The sequence below is a fragment of the Chrysemys picta genome, chromosome 4 (assembly GCF_011386835.1).
Source record: "Chrysemys picta bellii isolate R12L10 chromosome 4, ASM1138683v2, whole genome shotgun sequence".
Classification (NCBI taxonomy): domain Eukaryota; kingdom Metazoa; phylum Chordata; order Testudines; family Emydidae; genus Chrysemys; species Chrysemys picta.
Window position 1 is genome coordinate 130,533,691 of NC_088794.1, and position 18,857 is coordinate 130,552,547.

The window sequence follows — 18,857 nt, forward strand, 5'->3', positions numbered from 1 at the left end:
ATAGCAGGGATGGGCAAATTTTTTGGCCCGAGGGCCACATATTGGTATGGAAATTTTATGGTGGGCCATGAATACTCACAAAATTGGGGGTTGGGGTGCATGAGGGAGTGAGGGCTCTGGCTGGAGATACGGGCTCTGAGGTGGGACCAGAAATTAGGAGTTCAGGGTGCCTTAGGGGGCTCTGGGTAGGGCAGGGGGTTGGGGTACGGGTGGGGGATGAGGGCTCTGGGTTGCAGGAGGGTGGGACCGAGGGCTTCAGAGGGCAGGAGGGGGATCAGGCACAGGAGGGAGTCAGGGGTGCAGGTTCTGGGCAGCACTTACCTCAGGCAACTCCCGGAAGCAGCGGCATGTCCCCCCTCCAGTTCCTACGCGGAGGTGCAGCCAGGTGGCTCAGCGCACTGCACCATCTGCAGGCACCCCCCCTGCACCTCCCATTGGCCCGTTTGCTGGCCAATGGGAGCTGTGGAAGCAAGCCGCTGCTTCCAGGAGCTGTGAGGAGCAAGCCCCCGACCCCACTCCCTGTCAGGAGCTCGAGGGCCTTATTAAAACATCTGAAGGGCCTGTTGCAGCCCCCGACCGTAGGTTGCCCACCCCTGATCTATGGAGCCTAATCAGCTCTGTCTTTAAACAGTGGAGAGGGGCAGGTCAAATAATACTTGTGACTCAGGCAGACCATCAAGCAAAACACCTTTCCCCACCCTCTCTCTTGATGACCTCAATCAGCACAGGCTAAGTACAGTTATACTGCCATTTACTCATACAATAAGAACAACATTTCATTACCCGCCCCCCCTGCATTCAAGTGATTTGTAACCCAACCCCAGCCAAAATCTATCACTTGGGCAACACAGCTCTGTTTGCTGGATACCTAGGTAGATTAGGTGTGACTGTAAATACAATCTGGTCCTGAAGCCTTTCCCCCCAGCCCCCAGCTCATCACGAGCTGTCAGGGACAGCTCATTTAGACTTTGCTTACAAATCATCATTTGAAATTATTAGGTTGGCCAACATCAACAAAATGAATGCACTGACATTGTCATAAAAAACAACAGCTGTATAAGGAAGCTAGTCTATGTTCATACTTTTCAAATCTATTATACTTTTTTCAGATACACATATTTTATCATACACTTTATATGCTTTTGAAGTGTGTAGTAATGTTTCAATTTCAATTCAAATTTCCAAACAATCACTAAATTGGCAACACTGCATGTAACTAGTTTACAAAACTGGGGGGAGGAAGGGAGTTGGGGAAATTCAGAGGGGGGTGTACACACACACCCCAAGGGGGGTGTAGGGAAATCCCTGGTCTTAGTGAGGGTATTCTAATGTAGCGTGTAAAGAATAACAGTTTTGAATGAAAGCATTACCTGGCAAGAAAAGAAAATTCATTTGGGCTGGCTTCTACTAATTCTTGATATTAAGATAACGGGAACATCCTGCTCCTACACTTCCTTTCACTTCTTCACCCCACACACACACACAAAGTGCAGAAGGGATTTTAACTGTAGTGATTATTTTTTAAATGGAATTATCTGTCCCCTACCCATTACTACGCAACATTTATTTATGTGTGTGTTGACTTCGGTTCAGATTTTCAAATTTAGGCATGTGAACTTGCATGCATATGACTACAAGCATTAACTTATGCACTCAGATCTAGATGAGTGCAAATACCAAGTTTCAACAACCATGTCAGAAATGTAGACACATACATTTAGGCACATACAAATTCATTCAACTGCGTCTGAAAACCTAATCCTCGGTAATGTGCACTGTCTCTGTTTTCTGAGCACCTTGAGTGCTTTAGATTCTGACCTCATTTACACTGGTGTAAATCCAAAGTAACTTCACTTTAGTTAGTTGGGTTCTTAGGGCCCAATTCACCATATTCCAGTACCTTGTATAATCAATGAAACAAGGGCAAACCAGGTGCACTGTTCTGATTTGGAAACATTTTACATCAATTTAACGCTCACTTGCATTAGTATAAAGTACTACAAAGGTGCCATACGAGTCCAGAGAGTAACTCAGGATTTAGCAAAAAAAAAAATCAGAGGTGTCTGGATCAAGGGTTTTTGTTCAGACCAAACTCTTATATTTGAAGTGTGTAAATATCAGAGAGGGAGATATGGTACAAGGGATTATGGGAAGAAATGGGATGAAATTAAGAAATGCCGATAGATACAATATTTAGCGAATTTTCCTGATATATATTAGATTGTGAACGTCTCCCAAGCAAATTGTTGGAAGCCCCATCAATTAGGATGTTGAAAATTAGAGTGGACAAAAAGCTGAAATAAAAAGCTGTATTGTAGGCTACAATCTTGCATTAGCAAGGAGACAAATGGATGACCTTGTTGTTTTCCATACAGGTGAAATCCTGACCCCATTGTAGTCCATGAGAGTTTGACATTGCCTTCAGTCAGGCCAGGATTTCACCTGATGAATCTGTACCAAAAATCAGATTACAATACTTTGAATCTTTATTTCTCCAGTGTTCAAATTCAAGTTATATACAATTTAACATACTTGTATTGTTCCGCTTATTGTGCCAATACAAATATTTACTGAGATTTAACAAGTAGGCACAAGATATGTACCTTTTAGTTTTATCTACATATCTCTTACAGTTATTAAACTTCCCCAAAAATAAAATTTTAATAATCTTTAATTAACACACAATAACTATCCTATTAAATTCAACTCTTTAGTTTGGAAAAATAATTATTCATTTGAGAGACTTAATTTGAAGTAACAGCCGTGTTAGTCTGTATCCGCAAAAAGAAGAACAGGAGTACTTGTGGCACCTTAGAGACTAACAAATTTATTAGAGCATAAGCTTTCGTGGACTACAGCCCACTTCTGCATCCGAAGAAGTGGGCTGTAGTCCACGAAAGCTTATGCTCTAATAAATTTGTTAGTCTCTAAGGTGCCACAAGTACTCCTGTTCTTCTTAATTTGAAGTGTTACCACAGATCTACATCTCTGTAAGTTAGACTGTAATATTTCTTGTTAGAAACATTATAGTAAATTCATTTCATGGTGAGAATCAGCCATTATCCTGGTTTCAAGAGGGTGTGGGGAGAAGATAGTATGTCTGAGAATAGATAGGTGTGCTTCATTCCTGCTGTATCTGAGTCAATAACCCCACATTGTTTAGGTTGCCATTGCACTTTGATGTATGTATTTCATTTTACATTATTTTCCCACCTTCATACATGGGTCCAAAGGGAGCAATTTCCAGCCTTCTTTGAGCAGAATGGTCACTGAGTGTTTGCACATATGCTAGGTTAGTGCATTTGTGTGCTAAATACTGCAACTGCATGCAAAGTCTGTGACTGCATGTGATTGCATGCAGAATCATAGACCCGGTCTACACTACAGGTTACTTTGCTATAATTTACATCACTCAGGGGTGTTAATAATCCATACCCCTGAGAGATGTAAGTTATATTGATTGACCTAAGTGCCAGTGTAGGCAGCGCTACATCAGTGGCAGAGTTTCTCCCGCTGACATAGCTACTGACTCTCACAGAGGCAGGAGTTAAGCCGATGGGAGAGCGCTCTCCCATCAGCTAAGAGCATCTCCACCATAAGCGCTACAGCTGTCGGTGCAGCTGTGCCACTGTAAATGCTGTAGCATAGATGTTGCCATAGTAGCTTGACACAGAAACGCACCCCCAAAGTTATGAAATTCTGCTCTTCTCCCTCCTTCAGCACAGCACTCTCTTGAACCATCATTCGTTTGCCTTTGCCAAAAAAAATTTTCACCTAGGCAGAGCCCTCCTGTGATATCAATGGAAGTCTGAGCAACCTATGACAGAGAACTTTCAAACCTCATAGGACTAGAAAAGCAATGTTCTGTTCTGGTTTGTTGTATTTGCTTTTGTCTTGTATTATGGAAGTGCTAGTGGTGACTCTATAATGAAGGATGACTTGAGATTTTTCAATTAAAGAGGAATGAAATTCCCATTCCACATTTTAGTGCTTGAAATGTCCAGGGTCTCAATCCAACACGTACTTATGCACACAAGTAACTACACACATTAACAGTCCATTGAACACCTTGGGTCTACACACATGTAAAAGTTATGCATGTTCATGTTGCTAGGATCAGGGACTACATTTGTAAAAAAGATTTGTTGCAGAGGCATCTTGTGCCAAATAGTGTCTATTTTACTAACCCCCACAGCTTTGCTTCAGTGTTCAGTGACAGACAAAAGGCACTTACTACCTTATATAGTATTTGGCCATGAGCAATATCCCTTAAATAGTTTGCTTCAAATTCTTTAAACATTGGTGATAGCATATAGTTTACTCATCAAGAGGGGAAAAGGCTTTCAGAAAATTAAAAAATGTGTTAGACCCATCTTTACTACAATGCAAATGGAGTTTTTGAAAATCAGATTTAAGAACATGGCAATTGATATTTCATTCTGCATTGCTTAGTGGTCAGAATAAATGGCTTCCTATCTTCAGGCAACATTTTTCACCTGATACGTCAGGTTTTTAAACAACAGTGTAAGCAGAAGAACAGTTTGTGTAAGTAAATGAACCGTGTCAGTGACTGTAATTCAGTCAGCATTGAAAACATGATCAAAATGTATTAAATTATTTGTGATAGTTTCTCTCGGCAAGAAGACAATTCTATTTCAACAACAACAAAATTAACTAGAATATGAAACTGAATAATAATGAAAATGTCAGGTCCCTTTAAATAGTATCTGAGTGCTAAGATTCTCTACATCTTAAGTAGAATTTCATTCTGGAAGAACTAAGAAAAGTAATTTGTGTTTAAATCTACAGTGTTTCAAAAGGGTTGCTCTACAGGTAGATTAAACAAAGAAACCCAGGACAAAGAATCCATCTATATAACCATTTTCAAACAGGCAACACATTTTACACAACATAAAAGACAAGCTCCTACATTATGTGATAGCTAAAAACTCTTGTATTGATTCCTAAAACTATTGACTTAATTTTATCAAAATGTATTTGTTCACCTCTGCTGCATCAATGATCTTCTGTATTTTATATGTAAATAATCTATTCTATTCCCTTGATCATGTTAATCTTACTAATGACAAATTACCATTCTTCACATACAGTTCCTAGATTTACAAATTATCACTCCTGCTTTCAGGGGACTGAGAATCAGCCACGCTTGCTAATGCCTCCATGGATCGCCTGACACATAGCAGATTTTTATATTCCTTTTTAAAGCATTCAGCTCATGAGAAATAATTTATAAATCTGGCTATCACTCGCACTTATCCTCTTACTGCTTGAGGGGGAAAAGAACAAGATCAAATTGGGAGGATTATTAACAATTTAAGAACTTTATTTGCTCCAGTTAACCCTTTTCAGGGAGGACTGCAAACTAAAATGCACTACTTTTTTTTTTTTTTTTAAAGGGGGAGAAGCGGCATGTTTATTCAAGTGCAGCAGGGAACTTCCACATAACAGATTCTTGTCTCCAAATACACTTCCATTAGCTGATTTTTTAAAATTTCCATTCATGTAGTTTGTGGGTGTGAAACATTCATTTAAACCTAGAAGCTTGCTCTGCATCCTAGATCAGGGGTTCTCCACCTTTTTCTTTCTGAGGCCCCCCCAACATGCTATAAAAACTCCACGGCCCAGCTGTGCCACAAAAGCTGTTTTTCTGCCTATAAAAGTCAGGGCCAGCATTAGGGGATAGCAAGCAGGCACTTGTCCGGGGCCCCAGGCACAGGAAGCACCGTGAAGCTAAGTTGCTCAGGCTTCGGCTTCAGCCCCAAGTGATGGGGCTTGGAGCCCTGGGCTGCAGTGCTGCCTGGTGGGGCTTTGGCTTTCTGCCCTTGGCCCTAGTGAGTCTAATGCTGGCCATGCTTGGCGAACCCCTGAAACCTGCCCATGGCCCTCCAAGGGCCTGTGATCCACTGTCCTAGATAACATAACATGACTTGCACTATAGAATTAGAATTGTGACCAAGCAAGCAAGTTGAAAATTCAGACTGAGTGCCTGCTTCTCCCTTGCCCTTACACCTCTGCAAACTGAATGCAATGTGGGTGTAACATGATGCCAACCTGCTCTGACTACACAAGGTGCAGGGCAATGGAGAATCAGGTTCTAAAACTGCCCTTGGTTTTTTCCTTGTTATACTGTAAGGTTACAGCATGCAAATGGTCCAATGCAGCTCCCATTGCAGTTAGTAAGTGTCTTTCTATTTAGTTTAGTAGGAGTTAGATAAAGCCCATAGTAGTCAGCAACTTGTGTTAGTACCACACGTCCTGCATTAAGCATATAGAGGTAAAAATAGCCTACTAGTGACACGAAAGATCAGTGACATCTATTTTTCTTAGATTTTGTGTGCCAAAATCTCAGTTGTTCTACCCAGCAAAGTAAATGGGTTTGATGTAGTTAGGTTCATTGTGGTCAGAGAAGAGAGAGTCTCTCCTTGGATCACTGAATCGCATTGCTCAAGCACTATTGTAGCCTCATGCAGTACCTATATCAGAGAGTTTCAGATGATGACTCCATGTCATTGAAGATCCTCCAATCCACTCTCAAAACCCCTTTCCACAGCAGACCGTAAGGAGCCATTGACCTATGACCTCTCCCCTGCTCTCCCTGTAATTGTTATTGCTATAAGTGTAATGACACTATAGGGGTATATGGTTGACAGCTATGATTTGCTTATTAGTTTGAAACATGCATGGGGGCAAGTAGATGAACATAAATATACATGAGTAATTGGGATTATTAAGGTTGCTAAGGGTAACATTCTGTTGTATTAGTACGAGGCCTTGTGGGAGTAGTTATGCCCAAGGCTTGGATTTTGCTAAATTAGTGTAAACCTGAAGGGATAACCCTAGGCCATAATTCTGCACTTTCATCTGAAGAAGCAAACAAGTGACCATAAAGGGCACTGTACAACACAAGATTCCAGCAGATGGGAGTTTTGGAGGGATTTTTGCAACAAGGTTTCTATGCAGTATCTATGCAATTAAACCACATTGACACAAATTATTAAATATTAATTATTATGGTTAATTATGGATACCCAGAATGCCACAGATGAGATGGGGGCAGGAACTGACCTTATAATAACTGTGGTACCAGAACGAATATGGATATACATCCATGACATTTACATAATATGATGTATAAGACACCATGCCTAGTTCCTTTTCTTGGCTTCTCTTGGGCACTGAACTGGTGTCAACTGGATCTGTGGCCTTCTGAGGTGCTCCAAAACTGCGTCTTCATCCCTTTATTATTCTTCTTATCTCTCTTAGAGTGTAAGCATGAAATGTGTTTATTAGCCCTGTGAGGGAACCCAGGCCTATGGGTCCCTAGGAAGTGCCGAGGCCTGGACTGTCACCCAGCAGCTCACCTGAGTAACCGGAGGAGCACACAGTGAAGGGTTAGCTGACAGAGGGCTCCACCCCCAAAGCTCCTGATTGGAGGAAACACCCAGCCCCATGATTGGCTGAGGGGCTCTATATAAACCAGGAAGTAACAATAGCAACCTGTCTAGGCAATTAGATGAATTCCTGGCTGGCTGCTACAGACCCCTCCTGCTTGTCTCTGCTGAGCCCAGCATCCCTGCCTTTTCCTGGTTCCTGTCCTCCTATCCCAGACTCCCACCTACTCCCAGTTCCTGCTGTCCTGCCCTACTCCAGGTCCCTGTTCCTCTGCCTTACCTGTGACACTGCCTCCTGCTCCGACCTTTGGCTTGGTACCCGATGCGGTCTTTGGTTTAGACTCTTGGCTCTGACCACTAACTACAAGCAACAAGAAGTATCACCACAGTGTAATTACATTTTAATTGCATTGTAACCACAGTCACTGTGTTACAAAGTGCAACCCGCTTCCACAAAACCCTTGGCATCCTCAGGATATATTCATTTTGCCACACACCTTCTCTTCCTATTCTTCTTGCATCCCATCCTGCAATACCTCACATCTGGGCAGCCAAACAAGTTGCTGACTCAACTCCCAGCAGACATCAGAACAGTCTTCAAACAATGTTATTTAACTAATTTAAATGAAGTGTGTCTGTTGTGTCTTTTGCTCTTTACACAACAAATGTAATAGGAAGGACCACACAGGCTTAGTGGGGTCAAAATAACCATGTTTACTACAATACACAATATATAAGATCTAGTAATATATACACACATACCCCACTGCTCTACATCTAAACATAGAACACAGTGAGCACTACAAGAGGATTCACAAACTATTTAAAGACGCACTAACCAATTCATCTAGACTACAGGTTCAGATGTTTTGTAGTCATACTAGCTGACTCCCTTCCAGACAGCTAGAAGGATGGCCATATTCTCTACATGTATGCGGGCAATGTAGCAGTGTGACGGAAGTATTTTACAAGGTACATACCCGGTCATTGAATGGGGAAGGAGACAATGCTGGTACGATCGGTGACATTCTATCCCAACTCTTTCCAATACCTGTCAATTAAAATAAAGAATATTAACCTGATAATACTGGTAATTAATAGGCATTTTTAGAAAAAGGCCTTGAGGGTGGAAGGAGGAGCAGCCCTGGATCAATGAGGCTATCCTCTTCCCCTGCAGAAATGCATGTCTGGGTATGTAAAACAAGAATTAAAGGGAAAGGAGAGCCGAGGCTGTCTTGGCACCAAAATGGAATTTCATTACTTCATAACAAACTTTTAGGGGCAAGACAGCTTATTTCAGTACATTTTGAGCCCTCTGCTTCCCATGAGGGAGACAGGAGACTGATGAAAGCAAACTATGCTAATCAGGGAGTGCCAGGCAAGTGTAGCAGCCTGCTTCATAGCTGAGGCAGGGTGCTGTTGTAATAGAGTCAGGGGGAACTCTCTTGGCAGCATTGCCAAACTCAAGAGTTAAAAAGCAAACAAACCAAAATAAACCCAAGAGATTTACTTCCAGCCTGAAATGCACATGGAGCCCATCCACAGGGTATGCATCTCATCCTACATGCATACAAATGCAACATTTCATGTCCTAAAGAGAATAAGAGACGTACCTCAAAGTGGACATGGGGCATTCTCTGTTTGCCATTCAGGAATCAGACTCAGCCACCTTTCCAGCATCGCCCCTTGCAGCTGAGACCCATTCTGTTTTTGTCTGGGCTTAAGAGTCTGGGCAGCTCAATCTACTTTGAGCCTTGGCATACACATTTCTTTTTCCTATGTCCTTCCTCATTTCAGAGTAGAGAACTCCCTTCTCTGAAGTTGTCAATGCCATTTGGTCACTCATCGACTGCTGCAATACTCCTATAGAAGCAGGATCTACATAAAGAAATGCTCCTTTCAGTGAGATGCAAAAGCCATTAGCTGATGTTTAAAACACTACAGCTATAATAAAGCAACTGGAAGAGGGAAAAAAAAGAATTAGCAAAGAAAAGCTAGACCTGTAGCAGCTTCACCAAAGAAGCTATCTCCTGACTAGTGGAAATAAAACACTGAGCCAGACACTATGGTTTGTTGTTGGTGGTGGTTTTTTGGTTGTTTTTTAAAGGACAATTGCAAAGGCTTCTGGGAGCTTGCCAGGCTATAAAAACCTGGTGATTGCAAACTGAGGGCAACCGAAGAAAGGTTGTAGAGGAGCTTTCTAATATGGGCTGTAGAAGTTGTATTGCTAAAGTCTGCAATAGTGCAACCAGAGCAGAGGAAAAAGCTGAAGGGAGACCAGGATAGAGTCTCATGCTAAAGGATAGTTCTACAAAGGGGACTTAGGCTCAGCATTGTAATATCCAACATTGGGCTGCCCTACTACCTCGTAGACTCCACAGCCCAAAGTTAGGTGCCCTGTATAAGGCAGGGGGGAGACCTAGGGGGCCTCAGAAAAGGATTCACAGATACCAGCAAGCTGATCAGGGAGCAATAGGAAATGCTGAGAAGAGGGGTGTGGCCTAAGTCACAGCCTTCAAAAAGACTTAGGCAACTAAATCTAGGTTGGAGCGAGGCACCTATTTGGTTTGGGAGTCAACCTTGTAAACCCTCTCTTAAGCCCATCCTTGCTGTGGCTGGTGCTGTTGCCTCCCCTTTAGCCCAGTGGTTGGTGCCCTCTCCTAGACTGTAGGAGAATAAGGTTCAATACTCCCCGTAGCTGATGTAGGGCAGTGATTGGAATACGCATTTCTTACCTCTCTGGAGTGTGCACTAGTTGTTGGCTGTGGGGTATGCCAGTGGGACACAATCTCTCCTGTTGAAGCTGCTCCTCTTTGTGTAAATAATTAGTTACTGGGTCAGCTGAAGTGTGAGAATGTCTTTGCAGCTCAGGGGTTAGGGCATTCACGTGGGATGTAGAAGACACAAGTTCAAGTCCTTTTCCTATACATCAGATTACCAGCCCGGGTTCTGCAAGACAAAGAACCAACATGAGGTAACAGAGACATAACCCTGATAAAGCAATTTTAACTCTCTTATTGTGCCTGCAAAGCTAGCTTATGAGATAACTTTGAAGAGAAAAAATCAGGGGAAGAGTCTTGCATAATTTTGGGGCTTATCAATGGGGTAAGATGGAACTTGAATGACACCGATGTTCATATTTAGTCATGTTTATATCATAACTTGGACCACCAAATTCAGAAATAAACAGAAAGGTTAACTTATGTGTGTACTGTCCACTGCCAAGGTTGCTTAATTTGTGATAGCATCCTAGCTCTGACGACATAGCTCCTTGGGGTGGAGAGTAGCTCACTTGCCAAGATACGACTGATATCACCATCATCTGAACACACTCCTTGAGCTTTACTACTGGGAAATACTTAAATCCAAGAGGAAAAAAAACACTTCAGGGAGGAAGCCACCCATCACTCTGTATGTTTTTCCCCAAATGATTGAGTAAATTAAGTTAATGTGTAAAATAATAATAACAACAGTAGTTAATAATTTATGTTAATTTAATATGTTCCTGCCAAAATGCTAGGGGTGCACTACAACAGTATAAAAAGTAATATACTATAAGAAAAACATAATGAAATACCACCTGCTTTAAATACAAACACTTAGAAATTAATGGATTGGAAAGGAAGATAATAAATATAGGTCATCAGCTGTGGTCATTCTGCAAACATACTTGAATAGAAAATTGTGTGTGTGTGTGAGTGTGTGTGTGTGTTTAAAGTGGGATGGGAAGGGTGCAATTAGAGTAGAGAGAGTCTCATACTGGACTGCTCAATCCGTCAACCCCTAAACTATGAGTGGTGTCTGAGCATAGATATTCATCAGTACATGGCTTAAATCTCAAATGTAGCCAAGACAAGCACCATTAAGGACTTTAACAGCTAATAATGAAGTTGATCGATCGCTTTGTAAGACACCAACAAGAACACAGGATGGGTGTAAAATGACCATCATAGCTCAGACCAGGGAGGAATCATTCCACTACAACCAGAGCAAGTAGCAAGCTTTTTTGTCCCTAAGGGTGTGTTGCTATGCAGGTCATTATGGGATAATTAAAGGTGCAGGTGACACAAACTGCACAACTCAAAAAATCCTGGGTACTGTGTCCAGTATATAATTTTCCATGGAAAGGGCAGAGTCAGAAAAGAATACCAAGATTCCTTTTTCATTTATTAAAAAAAAAAATTAATGGAGATATCCTATCTCCTAGAACTGGAAGGGAACTTGAAAAGTCATCAAGTCCAGCCCCCTGCCTTCACTAGCAGGACCAAGTAGTGATTTTGCCCCAGATCCCTAAGTGCCCCCCTCAAGGATTGAATTCACAATCCTGGGTATAGCAGGCCAATGCTCAAACCACTGAGCTATCCCTCCCCCCATATTCTGATCATATGTGATAGTTAATAATATGTATGTGATTCATCAGCAGATCTCTAAGCATTTCACAATCTTTACTGTATTTATCCTCACAATACCCTTGTGAGGTAGGGAAGTGTTATTATCCCCATTTCACAGATGGGAACTGAAGCAAAGACTAAGTGACTTGTCCACAGTCATCTCGTGTCAGAGCGGGGAATTCAACCCAGGTATCCCAAGTCTTAGGTTAATGTTCTATGCACTGGGCAATCTTTCCTAGCCTATATTAAAATCTGGAATGTGGTCTAGCATATCAGCAAACATTTCTAATATCCAGTGATGTAAGAAAATATGTAATGGGGTAGCCACAGAGTCAGGATTAAGCATAACATCGTGATTTAAAAAAAAGCACTGACACCAAAATTGGGAGCAGCAGTTCAGTAAGCACACAAGGCAGCATCTAGCATGTTATCAGAGCAAGGAAATCTGCAACAAAGAACAAAATGGTGTCCCAGCATAGTAACGACGACAAGGTCTGCAAGTCCCAGTGCTTACAAAGACCACAACAGTAATCTTGGCGCAACACGACCAATCAGCAGCAGCTTACTTGCAGAATTCAACAGGAAACCCTTACATTTATCAACTCACCTCCCTCATCAGTAAATGTCAGTGCACCCATAGAAGTTAGCACAGTGTTAATTTATCAGCAAATCGAAAGCAGAATAAAAATACAACTTCTATCTCCTTTTGAGTCATTTGTTTCCTTCATCTTTTTTTTTTTTTTACGCTCAGTGATAAAATGCAAAAGTTTATAGCTTGAAATACTTATAGCTTGAAATACTATAAGGAAGAAAAAAAGAGACATTCACTGGGTAAACTCCAACTACATTCATATTTGGAAAGAGCATTTAGGCCCTGATCTTGCAATCTATCCAGTCAGGCAGACTTTTGCACCTACACAGCGCCGTATTAACTTCAGTGGTGCTCTATATGGGCACAGGTATCTGCCAATGAAGATCTGATTGCAGGATTGGGGCCTTGGTATTCTTATCTGAACACAGACAATGTAATACTTCTTATCCTGGGCTAAGAGGGCTGTCTCCAAAGCATTTGGGCCTGATTCTACTTCCCTTGTTTACACTGAGAAGCACTTTCATGAGTAGATCGAAACTCAACAGGATTTAAGTGCTACTCAACATGAATATTCATCTCAGAATCAGGCCCTACATTTGGGAGGATTGACCTCCCCCCCCGCCCCCAGCCTTTATGTTTCCACTATCTAGTTTTCATTGATCAGTTTTTTTTTTTTTTTTTTTAATTAATTAATTAATGGAGATATCCCATCTCCTAGAACTGGAAGGGACCTTGAAAGGTCATCGACTCCAGCCCCCTGCCTTCACTAGCAGGACCAAGTACTGATTTTGCCCCAGATCCCCAAGTGGCCCCCTCAAGGATTGAACTCACAACCCTGGGTTTAGCAGGCCAATGTTCAAACCACTGAGCTATCCCTCCCCCCCTTAAATTTTCTTTAAAGTTTCTTAAATTGTATTTCCTTAAATGTGTGCTGATACAAATAAAACAGTGTAGTTCCATGGAAGTCAGATCATTCAGGATCTCACCCTATCTGTTAAATATGTTCATACTTTAAAAGTAAATATAATTATAAATTGATTTGGTTTTGCACTCAAAACAAAAGAGATTAACTAAGTTTAATAAAATAAAGAAAATTAATAATGCCTTGTATTTCTATAATGATTTTCATCAGAGGATCTCAAAGCAGGTTAATTAAATATTAATTAATTACTCCTCTCAACATCCTTATGAAGTGGATAATATATAGGCAACACTTAATCCACCATTGAAATTCGGCCCATATGGATTGGTATGCAGAAGGTGATTAATAAGTGCATTAAAATACTGCAAAAGAGTTTAGAGCAGAGTGAAGAACACATATCTAAATGAATCTACAGGAGGTGGCATGCAGTGTAAGTACTACATGGTAATCAAGTAGTGTAATTAGGTCTTTAATAAACACAAGCGGTCAGAATGTTGGCTTTGCATCTCATCTGAAAAGCATCTGCCCTGGAGCCAATGTCCCTAACATTAGACTGGTTTAGTGTTAATACAAAGGAAAAGGTGTCCCTGCAAAGTCACCAACACCACATCTTGCTGCAGCACATCTAGACATTCAGTAGAAGTCTCTTCTTCAAGATTGATATGATCCTGCATGTGAGACATGCTGGAATCATTGATATGCATAAGATGTTATGAGAGATTCAGAACAAAAAGTGAAAGGAAAAAGTGAAGCACAACTTCCTGGCTAAATATTCTTCATGAGCCAGAAGTCAAAATTGTTCTTGATGCTGGTTATTAATGGAATACTTTTATGTTATGAGAAATGGAGATACATTTATGTTATTCTTGTGTGTTTTAAGTGTTCTAAAAGAGGGCAGTGGTCTTTTTTGGTGTTTTACTTTATAATAATTTTAAAAAATCAAAAATATTTACATTAAAGTGCATAACTAATGCAGGACACCATCTCTGATTATTTAAATAGCATGACTGTTTTTCAGCACCCAGAAGAAAATCACCAAAACAATTCACTGCATCCTAGAAATCTAATGCAAACTCTATCTGGAGAACATGTGAAATATGACATGCGAACATTTGCTCTGCTTGAGCATTCTGTACTTCAAGTCAGACCTGTGCAGGAAACAAAGATCAGAGCACCATTCTGCATGCTTGTTACCTATGGGTCTTGCAAAAAATAAGAACCAACTGTCAAGACTGAATCATCAAAGAGCAGATATTACTCAAACTGCTGTACTCAAATCATGCCTAAATAGTTTGCCTATGAGGGTAACACCAGAAAGATAAAGAATGAACAGTTAGCTTCATTCAATCCAATTAAAAATGTTGTGTAGGACAGTAACTATACATAAAACAAAAGGTCCTGGTGATAAAGTTGTGCTCTTTAATAAAGACCATTGAGTCAATTAATGTTTACTTAAATACTTGTCAATTGAAGAAGGAGCTGAGAAAACGATCAACATAACCAAAAGCTTGTGACACCAATTTGCATCCAGTTCCCAGTGCATGTTTTATTTATTTTCAATCAGGACCAATCAGGAAAGAAAATAATCAATGAAGTCGCAGTCATGAGTGGTATTCAGCCATCTGGGGGCCCCAGTATCTCTCGGCCTGCATCGGAGGCAAGGGAAATTTTTTTTTCAAGAGCACGGAGGAGCTCCATATGGTTGAGATCAAAGGTGTTGCTGGGTGCATGGTTCTGCTTTATTGCCAGGCACTGCTGTTAATTAGAAAACAAGATCAGAGGCAGTATTAAAATCCAATTAAATTGATATGAACAGATTGCCAAGTGATGTTCACTAATGTATAATTGAGCACCATGCAAATTTCGGTGGCTGCCTTTTGTTTTTTCCCCCCTCACTCTGGAATGAATGATGAAGCTATGAAGTTTTTCCTCGTTGTAAAAGATAAACAAGTTAATGCACTGATCTAGGGGGTATTGCTTCAGTGATTGATGAAAATGAGAGTGGAATATTAAAGTGTGACTTTTGGGGGCTTCTTTTATAATTTTATTTTCTTCTTCAGTCTTTTCTTTTATTATTATTATTGTTGTCTACAAGAACATGCGCAGATTCCTCAGCATTCCATCATTTCTGATACAGAGAAAGTTCTTTTGTAGATGGAGATTTGATTTAAACAATTACAAAACCATGAATATTTCAAGTGACAGGCCTGCTACTGCTGGAAATTAACTTTTTCCAAGAACTATATGGACTGTATACAGTATATCTTTGTTTAGAAGCCTCAGCTTCTATTAAATGTAATTACTTCCCTGTGCAGCTTTATATAGAGGGTGACTTCAAAACGAGGGCAGCAGCTATTAAATTTAATTACATTCCCCTGCGGCTAGCATAGTAAAGGTGCATGGTTAAGGTGCAGCTACTAAATGAAGGTAGCTTCTAAATAAAGATATACAATATTTATACTGTATATATTTCTCCTCTCTCTCTATTTAATATATGTGTAGTGTGTGTATGTGTAATTTTCAGTACAGGTGCATAGTTAAATTAAATGCTAAATGAAGTGAGCTTCTCAACAAAGATATACTATATTTAAACTGTATATATCTAGCAATCTATTTCTACCTCTATAGATAACCCTAAATATTTTAACACCTAAAGATTTTGTGTCATAATGCACAGATTGTTCAGAAATCATAGTATCATTCTTGAAAGGGCTAATCTTTTAGATTATAAAATTCATTAAAATCTTAAAGAAATTTTAAAAGTACTTTGGAAAATGCATCTTTGGAAAATACAAGTACATGTATCACAGGTAACTGCAACCCCACAAATAAGTGGAAACTAACACCCTTGCTATGCCCAAAGAATTAATATTGCGGTGTGTTAGCTAATCAATTATTTGTTAACTGAAGGTACATTGAACTAAACGCTGGTTTTCACATGTGACTAAGGTAAAAATGCATAAAAGACAATGTCTGATGTACTGTTTATGGGATCCCTGTGGAATTTTAGGAAACAGTTTAAATTCTCTTTAAAAGGAGAAAATATGTCCAATTAAATAATGTCATTCTTACATCTGAACAGTTAAACATTGAAATGTAAACTATTGCTAAATGTGTGCTTGCTTTGGGATCTGAAATGTTTTGTTTATCTATGCTCATCAGTGCAATGAGGACAACACAAGGAATGTTACAGCTGTAGGCAGAAGAAAACGTGGGCATTTATGAAACAGTTAGATTTTTCATCCTCTAGTGAGGGTTCCATTTTAGATAAACACCACAGAATGTTAAGCAGCCTCAAGATGCTGTCAATTCAGTCCTATCCCAATAGGTCACTTACCATTTATGACTCTTTGTGATGCATCATATGTCCACATAAGTAACAAAATAGATTAGTGGTGGGTTTTGTGTAGCATCTTTCATAATAAAGGTAATTTAAAGTCCTTTACTAAGTAGCGCTAAATAATAAACACCAGAAATTCTGGTACAGAATCGGCAAATGGAATAGCCATTAACAACTGTTCCAATATAGCCTTAGATACTAAGGACCCAGTCCTGCAGCCATTCAGGTTACTGGCACCCATACCTTTGACTATAATGATAGCAGGATTATGTCCGAGTTTTTCAAAAAGCAGCCTTCTGGGATCTGGACACTACTTGGTTTTCATGCACAAATGTCTTTTTTACATGCAAATAAGGGTGATCGTCACATGATTTAAAAAAGGGTGGCTCATAATTGTGGGTCCAAACAAAGAAATGGAAGCCGATAGAAATGTATTGTTTAAAACATTTTTAATTAAAAAATTGCCTTTTTAAAATATATATATATATATATATATTGGGCAGATAATTTTCCTTTATTTCAAAATGTTCTTTTGAACAACAAAAACTAAATTGAATAAATGATATTTTGTTTTTGTTTTGCTTTCAGTTTTCAGGGGGGGGTTCTTTTCTTTTCTCTGCCCTCTTTTCCAGCCAGAAAATGAAAAAAAGGGAGGGGGGAATGGAGTGGGAGGGAGAAAATGAGGAAAAAAGCAAATAAGGGAAAGAAGTGAAAAACAATTATTTAAAAATAAATGTTTTCATCAAAAATACTAATCAGAATTTTTCATGAAACATTCTTACCATTTTTCAAAAAGCTCTGACAAAGACCACATTCACCCTTGTTGAAATTTTTGCTCTAAAATACACTTGTTTTATGGAGAAGGAGGATTTTGGTCAAAATGAGATCTTTCAGTCATACCATGTCCAATGCTTAAATTAAGCTAAAGGACTTTTGAGTTGATATCCAATCTAATCAACATTTTTTTCCTATAAATGACTGTATACGTCTAAGTCCTGATCCAGAATACATTACTATCTGTCGCACCAAGGCACAATGAAATACAAATACTGTATGACACCTGACATTTAAAGAAAGGTACAGTCCTTTCTGAGGATACCTTTCATCTGTTCGAAGTCTTTGGGGAAAAGACTGGTTATCATATGTTTGTACAGCTTCTTGCACAATGGGACCCTGATCCCCGATTGGGGGAAGAAGAATAGTCACCTAGTGGAAAATAAAGCAAAAACATGTTAGCCAGCATTGTTCTTCACATATTAACCCACAGTGATACATGAGATACCATGGTACGCACCTACACCTCCAAAAGCGGATGGCTGTTGCAGGTGTGACTGGATTCTGTAGTATCGCAGGTACCACACACTGCATTTTAAAATACATGCAAATGATGATTTTTTAATAGTGACCACTGAATTTGATTAGCACTGTAAAATTGGGAATAGAGAGACGATTTTAGGCACAAGCTGAGGGTGGGATAAAAGCAATATTCATAAGCAAAACAGCATGATAGTTTTTCTAATTCTCTTGCCTGTAGGAAGAGCAAGTAGATATCCTGTTGAATGAGGGCATGATTTACAGTCCACTGAAATTAATGGGAACCTTTCCATTGAGTTCAATGGGCTTTGGATCAGGCTCTAAATGTTCCTTTCCTAACAGCATTTTCTGCAGCCAGCAGGACTCATTTTACTTTTGCATGAAAGTACCTGTCTAGACTTGATTTCACTTTTCTGTTCACAAAGTAAGCATCAGCCACTAGTTCCTTGGCAACATTTAGCTTTACAGTAGCTTCTTCCATATCTACAGGCAAACATACAGACTACATTTAAAAGGAAATGAAGTTCATTTCTTCATAGCTAGTCAACATTATAATTGGTGTAGTTATGTATCAGCCCTTTCTCACTTCCTTAGCGCAGCCTTTCCCTTTGAATTCTAAGCTTCATTATCTCCCCAATTTTACATATTGAATGACATGGATAATTTAATATTACGCTGTCAGGGACTCAGTGTAAAGTTTGCTTTTGAGAGAAGGCTAACTGCTGATATTCAGAGCCGGAGCCCAGGTAGCTATCAGCAGAGTTCAAAATTGGTTGTGGTCTTGTGGCCTGAGGCCACGCTGGTAACTAATAGCAATTTTAAAATCATTAGTTTTTGCCTGTCGGGCCAGTAGTAAGTGCAACCATGATCATGGCCCAAAATCTAA

General features: G+C 39.9%; 1 long non-coding RNA gene across 1 annotated transcript in view; it reads right to left on the reverse strand.

The window, feature by feature from the left end:
* Window positions 1-18,857, reverse strand: part of LOC101930957 (uncharacterized) — a 103,597-nt gene that overhangs the window by 72,544 nt on the left and 12,196 nt on the right. The window contains exons 2-4 of the long non-coding RNA XR_256679.5: window positions 10,148-10,361; window positions 9,026-9,290; window positions 8,393-8,463 (exon numbers count right to left, since the gene is read on the reverse strand). This is a non-coding gene — a long non-coding RNA (uncharacterized LOC101930957). The remainder of the gene's footprint in view (window positions 1-8,392; window positions 8,464-9,025; window positions 9,291-10,147; window positions 10,362-18,857) is intronic.